Source organism: Haliotis cracherodii, unplaced genomic scaffold (genome assembly GCF_022045235.1).
Source record: "Haliotis cracherodii isolate W230 unplaced genomic scaffold, xgHalCrac1.p SCAF_3, whole genome shotgun sequence".
NCBI lineage: Eukaryota > Metazoa > Mollusca > Gastropoda > Lepetellida > Haliotidae > Haliotis > Haliotis cracherodii.
The window spans coordinates 7084652-7092326 of NW_027266286.1; positions in this window are offsets into that span (position 1 = coordinate 7084652).

The window sequence follows — 7675 nt, forward strand, 5'->3', positions numbered from 1 at the left end:
CGTGTTTCAATGAGAGGGCGTACGTGATGACTTGTTCAGTGATCAGCTGGTTGCCATGTGACTTGATGTTAACAATTATCACACACTCTCCCAGGTGATCGAGGTTGGTTTATTTCCAGACACGATCGGACAAATGACTGCTTTGCCTGTAAAGGAAGAGGTAATAAAGTATTACTGGAAAAGAAAGAGCTTGTATGAAGCTGAAATTCATCGAGGCACCTGCAGGTAGGCCTAGTCACTGGGACGAAGTATCGCAACACTAAATTCAGGGTCCACAGCTTGGCTGATATATTTCATCAAGATCGTCGAAATTAACTTCAACAAAGTGTCAATAACTATAAACCTACAGTTCTGTACAGTAGAGATACCTTTTCGTGATGGTTTCTGTCGTTGAACGGGCGCTCACCGCGCTGTCAAACCTCCCTCAATGAGAACGTAATCGCGAGCAGACGATGTACTTGAGGTCGGCAAACCGGGCAATCCAAAGGTCAAGGTCATTTATTGTGGCTATTGACGCGAAACTGCCAGTTCGAACAAATAGAGGAAAACAAACTGTCGAAGCATAGTCACAAAGCAAGACAAATCAGCGATCACTATCTTAACAATCCCAGCAATATAAACCTCTTGGACTTAAGAATACACTGTTCTTTTCACCGTCCTGCCCAAGCGGGACCTGAGCATCAGCATCAGCATCAGCTGATCGACTTTCGCCGGCGAAAATGCGCGAGCAGCTGATTCACTGGCACGCGACGGCTCGGTGATATGAACATACCTACACCGCATGGGAGATAATATAAGGGAAGATGCTTGACCGCATTGACGATCTATGATAAATAAGATTGTACTTTATCACTATCAGGCCAAGATATAGATCTAGTTGGTTATATAATCGGCTCCATATGATATGTATAAGGCCTAGCGTAGACAAAAGCGGCTTCATAAAAATGATAATATATATGACCAATATATCGAAGCGTTGGAATATTTTTTTGCAAGAGAACATGTATCATGTTATTTATATATAACACGATCCTATTGTGTATATACATTATTTAGATACGTTTATGGGGCCGTATATTTGAATGAGCTAAATCACACTGTCATTTATTTATGTTACATCGATCACAGCTATCCATATTTGCCATTCATGAAGCCGTGAAGATTCCGGGGTAGAATAGGTCTTCAGCAACCCATGCTTGCCGTAAAAGGCGACTATGCTTGTCGTAAAAGGCGACTAACGGGATCGGCTGGTCAGGCTCGCTGACTTGGTTGATGCATATCATCGTATCCCAATTGCGTGGACCGATGCGCGTGATATCAATCACTGGATTGTCTGGTCCAGACTCGATTATTTACAGACCGCCGTCAAATAGCTGGAATATTGCTGAGTGCGGCGTCAAACAACAAACCAACCAACAACAACATTCATGAAGTATCAGGGAGTTTTGTTTTTTATGTGCAATATTTGAGGAACATGACGCCAAGGACATCAATTATGTACTTCACATACTGCAACCAGTTGGGAGTCGAACCCATATCTTTTCTATGACAAGCGAATGTTTTATATGAAATCATACACCTTTTCTAAAGGAACGAGGACGGGGATTAATCAGTTCAAAGTAAATGATTTTTTTATTCAGGTGTAATGCGAATATAAGCCGAAACACGTTCTACAAAACATAATATTGCATGAATACATATACATCCTTGTTTAAGACATTACACGTGAAACCAGTTAAAAAACAAGTTAAACGAAAAGGCACTTTTAAAAAGATCTTTATAACAAACAAAAGTATTGAAAACTTGTGCACATTACTTCATCAAATAAATTAAAAATTGCTTCGCCTGTTTTAAAAAGAAAATAACAAATAACCATACTAAACGAACAAAAGCAAAACCCTAAACAAACATTAATCAAAAAATGACAAAAATGACAGAAGAGCAACATTACATTTAGTGAAAGCATAGACCCTGTGCAGTTTGAAAATATACGTCTAATTGTATTTTATGAAAAATTTCATTTACGTAGATTTTTCATTGATGGGTTGTTTCTTTCCAGATTTAGCCAACTATGTCGAAATTTAAGCACTTGTACCGTTTCCTTAACATCCCCTAGTCGGAAGGTTGCGACATGCTGTGGGAGATCAGGTAAAGATTAAGGGGTGAACCAAGGGATGGGTGACGCATGCAGGAAGTGATTCTTCAGCTCGCGATTGACGTCGCTCAGGCCACAATTGAGGTGTGGGTGTTTGCAAGTGATGACAGAGGTCGAGGTTCAGGAAGGACACGGTGACGACGTGATGACGCGACACGACCAGTTTCATACGGGTTAAAGTGCAGTGGGAACTGAGTAGGCCGTATTGTAACCCAGATTACTCAGTTCTGAAATGTCATCGATCCCAATTGCATGGATCGATGCTCATGATGTCAATCACTGGGTTTTCTGGTCCAGACTCGATTATTGACAGACCGCCGTCGATATAGCTGGAATATTGCTGAGTGCGGCGTGACACAAACAAACAAACATATGTTATCCTCAGTTTTGTTTGCATGTTCATATGTTGGAAAGCCGTGTTTATGTGATTGTTTCGATTATCGATTATTTACAGACCGCCGTCATATAGCTGGAATATTGCCGAGTGCGGCGTTAAACAACAATCCACCCAACCACAAAACCTCAACCATCAAATCAGACAGTAAATCAACCATCAAATCAGACAGTAAATCAGCCATCTCGGACCATATCAGCAACTGCCCCAATTACAACATCAACTGGGACAACGTCCAAATCCTCGCCAACAACCTTCATGATTTCACTAAAAGAAATCTAACAGAAGCAGTCCACATTCGCCGCCACAAGCCATCAATTAACAGAGATCAAGGCTATTTCATCCCAGCCGCCTACTATGAACTCTTTAAGCAATAATCACCCTACCTATTTTATCCTTTTAATTGGCTTCCTGTGTTATTGGCTTCCTCATCATGTGTTTTCTGTTCATCGTGTTGTTACAGTTTTATCCTTCTGTTGTCACTACTTAACCTACTCACGTTAATCTCTCTGATGCATGCAATTGTTGTTACTGTTAATCCTCCACTACTATATATATTCTACACCATGCTCATTATAAACAGAACAGCCAAGGATAGAAATGAAATCATATCAATATAAGAAAATAGAAATCATGTCAATACAAAAACAGAAATTATGTGAACACCAAATTCACAATAGATATGTGTACCCTACTCACACACAGGAGTCCCAAAGAGGGACAGGTCAGCCAAATTGCCTAGGCAGAAGGCGACCTCCTGAACACTTAATGCAACAACAACATCATTATTCAGCCTTGCTTGACAACGGTACAAGGATTTATACCGAAACATGGCTCTACATTAAATAACGAAAATGTTATCCATACATTATCTCCACTTGTAAAGGAATGATGTGTGAAACAAAAACACAAGAACCAACAAATAGTATACAATCAAACATTGTATTACACAATAAACTAGGTTTACGAATCAATACAAATTACTGCACATTAATTACAACGACAGTATGCTATAGAGTGGTAGTAGAAAATTTCAGTGGCAGTATAAAATGTGAGAGCAGTGGAAATGACAATGGCAAGAATAATAATTACCGCGCCGCAACAGTGGTCAGGCTTCTGAGATAAGCCTAGGCTGAATACCAGGATGAAGAGTAGTCTTCACACGAAAGCTGGTCTTAATGTAATGTCAGATGAAATGTGAGATGAGTAAGGGACGCGCCTGCTCCACTTATATGGTCGACCTAGATTCCAACACTTTCCACACATTACCAGGCCAGTGCAGTGTCAGCATCTAAATGTGGTATTTTGCTACATATAATATAATATAAACTACATTCCCGACAACTAATCATGTCCAAATACAATACAATGAACTTCTATACACTGCATATCAACAGACACAATGCAATACAGTTACAATAATTGTGTGATAATAAGTTATGCCGCCATATAACACATTATAAAACATAGCAATTTAATGGAAAACTGCTATATCTTATTTCACAGACACCGCTTCATATATTTCATTTGTGCATTTAGTATGTTTATGTTTAGCACTATCTTACATATAATCTGATATATAACCAGCTGTTGTAAAATTATTACCTGGAGAGGTATTTACATAAGCAAGTTTTGCTTGTTTACCGATCCATATTTCTTTTGAAATAAAAATATGTTTAAACCATATAGCACATTCTACATAAGATATGTCAAGAAATACACGAAGAAATTTAGATTCCAGGAAGTTACACATATACAAACGTGAACAAAAGCTACGCACCTATCACTACATATTTCCAGTTTTCCAGATAAAATGGCCACTCGTATCTTAAATCTTTGGTTTGGTACACAAAGTGCATGGCGTGCTTATTTTGAAATACGAACCCGAATGGGACCACGTTCCACAAAGCGATAGAAGCGCTGAGGTGATCGTAACTTCCATATCTTAACCGATGCATACAGTCGCTTTTACACATAAATTGCTTCCTCCGTTTGTTTGCATTATATGATGGGACCGAGTACCCGCAACATCTGGAGAAACAGTGGCCTTGTACCTTGTGTAGACACTTGTCAAAATAAGATCAAACTAAGATCATCTGTGGTCACTTCAAAATGTTTGTTTGTTTGTTTGTTGTTTAACGCCGCACTCAGCAATATTCCAGCTATTTGACGTTGGTCTGTATATAATTGAGTCTGGACCAGACAATCCAGTGATTGTCATCATGAGCATCGATCCACGCAATTAGGATAGGATGACATGCACCAACTAAGTCACCGACCCTGACCGCCGGATCTCGTTCGTCGCCTGTTACGACAAGCGCAGTCGCCTTTTACGGCAAGCATAGGTTGCTGAAGACCACTTCAAAATGATACACGGAGGATCAGAAGATATGAAAATATCATTGTATTGTATCATTGTATCATTGCATGTGCTATCCGGAGAGGCATTCAAATAACCCCACATAATTTGTTTGCCGATCACGACATGTACATGTCAGGGAATAAATACTTTTAAACCATATGAAAATAAAGATAGGTTGTGACGGGCATACATCCAGGGTAAATATTGAAACTGTGCCGTACGTATACATGCGGTAACCTCCCAATTGCCAGACAACTTATACCGGCATTATCTAAGGTTGAATGCGCTAGTAACTGTTATACCTGTTTACCTTAGTCTAAAGTGGAACAGCCCTACACATATGACAGAGAACCAAACTATGAGGTATTTGGAGGACATGTTTATTATATATTTATATCAATAACAAATTTAAACATCATATAGAACTTTTGTCATTAATGTGACATATTTGTGATATTATCATAGGATTTCATTATCAACATGATATTACTGTATAGATAACAAATCGGTCCACATGGTGAATTTGAGCTCTGGTCTGTGGAATGTTGTTCTCATGTTATGGAGATGTTTTAACTTTTTTAATGCGTTTTTATTCTTTCTAACATTTCATTCATTTGATAAGTATGCAAAACAAACTCTAAGGTCAAAAGATTTTATTGACACACACAGAGTCCCATGTTCTACATCACTGAAAATCTACTCCAAAGATTTGTTTATAGAACACAAGCAGTCGGGCCCAGATCAAACACAACTTATAAACACAATCATAATCTGGCTGGTGTCTGTATCACCTGACGAGTTGGAGTACCTGACTCTGCTCACAGTTGGGAGATGCTCATTAATTATGTAGACATGACTAGGCAGTGGGTATCCTCCCAAAACTTCTAAAAGCCAAAACCTTTTACATACTTAAACATGATGGCCCAGTGCTTGCAGTGTTGACTGCATATTACCTATTCGTGGAATGGAACATACCAAAAGAAATAACATTAAAAATTTATAAAAATATTAGTAAAGTTCATTTATGCAGCCTTTGTGACATGTATTACATACATATATAAACAGGCATATTTATTCATAGCACATTAAACAGATAGGGCAGATTGAAATGCAAACATTGTTTTGCTCAATAGTCAAAAACAATAAAATGCCACTTAGAATAGCAAAATCTCATTATAATTCCAATTTCGAGAGTTTAGCCAAGAGGAACATGGCGGTAAACATGACAGCATCTAGGAACTCCACAGGTGTCTTCTCTCCATGTCTGACCTGGTGTCGGAGGCGAACAAGTGTATTGTCATGTTCTCTATCAACTCGGTTCCTGTTGGGTGGGACCGCTCCAAAGTCAATCTGTGCATTTTTTGCCTCGTCTGATGACCTCAACAAATCTGAAGATGTTTTGGTGACCATTAGGCAGGTTCATGTTGAGACGGTTGTGGAACCCATCTAAGTGAGTGTTTGTACGAGGTCCATCAGTCAGACTGTGATTCCACAGCAGCAGAGGAAACCAGTTCATAACCATGTAGTCATTTAATTCAATGGTTATCTGAACTTCTTGGGTGGAGACTATTAACTCTATCCATGTGTCCTGGACGACAGCTGCGGGAGAAGGGCAAGGCTGGATCTTCTTGATACAGGGCAGCAAGGTCTAGATCTTGGTTTTCCTCAAAAGTGCCTGTCCAAAGTGGAAGAGGCAACCCTTCGTTTCAGCACCTGGAAATTCATCTTCAATTGCACGGGTTGTAACAAGTTCAAAATCTGTCTGGACTCTGGGTGGAGCAAAGGGCTGATTGAGTCTGTTTAACGTCTGTCTTGATGAGGGTGAAAAGTCTGCTGCACGTTTCTCTCTGGCGACCTGGCAAAAGGGCATAGAAGAGAGGGTATGATACGGATCCAGTCCTGACATCTATGATACAGACTTGGTTCCACAGGTTAGGGCAGGCAGTGAACGTACCATTCATGTAGATAATACCAACAGACGGAAGAGCTTCAAGTTGTTGCTGGGTTGAAAAGGCCAGGATCTTGTCTCACTATTGAGAAGAAAGGTCTGGTCATCTGATGTCTTCTTACAGCCGAACTTCAGCTCTTGTCTGTGGCAGAATGGCTATGGTCTTCATTCTGTGTCTGTACGTAGCACTGCACAAAGATGGAAAATAAACTAGGAATGAAATCAGATCGGGGTCCTGTCTAGTTACTCCATCGTTGTACAGAGCATGTTTCATCATGGGCTATCTTACTGATGGTGCTAAGAAACCGGAGTTTGTTGCTATCTTCTGGAGGGTGGAAATGTTGAGTTTCATTTCTTAGAAAATTGTCTGCAGTACATCCTTTAACTGGGGACGAAGCACACCCCAGTGAATGCAAGTGTGTCTGGCAATATTCTTGTTGTACAGGTAACCATCAAGTAGCACTTGTGAGACTCCCTTCTGTGACATGACAAACTCCACCTTCCTTAAACCAGCCATTGTGAAAACATGCAGTTGTTGCATAAAGTGTGCCTTAGCAATTTCGTCTGACCTGTTCCTCTCTGGGAATCATGTGTATGAGTAGGGTACACATATCTATTGTGAGTTTTTATAGAATATCTGTTTTTGTATTGATACGATCTCTCAGAAACAGAGTTAGTTTGGTCGTCATTATTGCATCTCTTGGCTTTAGGTGATCTACAGTAGATAGCAGATCTAACAGCAATTCTTGTTTTAACCGAGCCCAGGCTGGAGCGTGGTGTTGACATTTCGGTAACAAGAGAGCAATGGATTCAGAT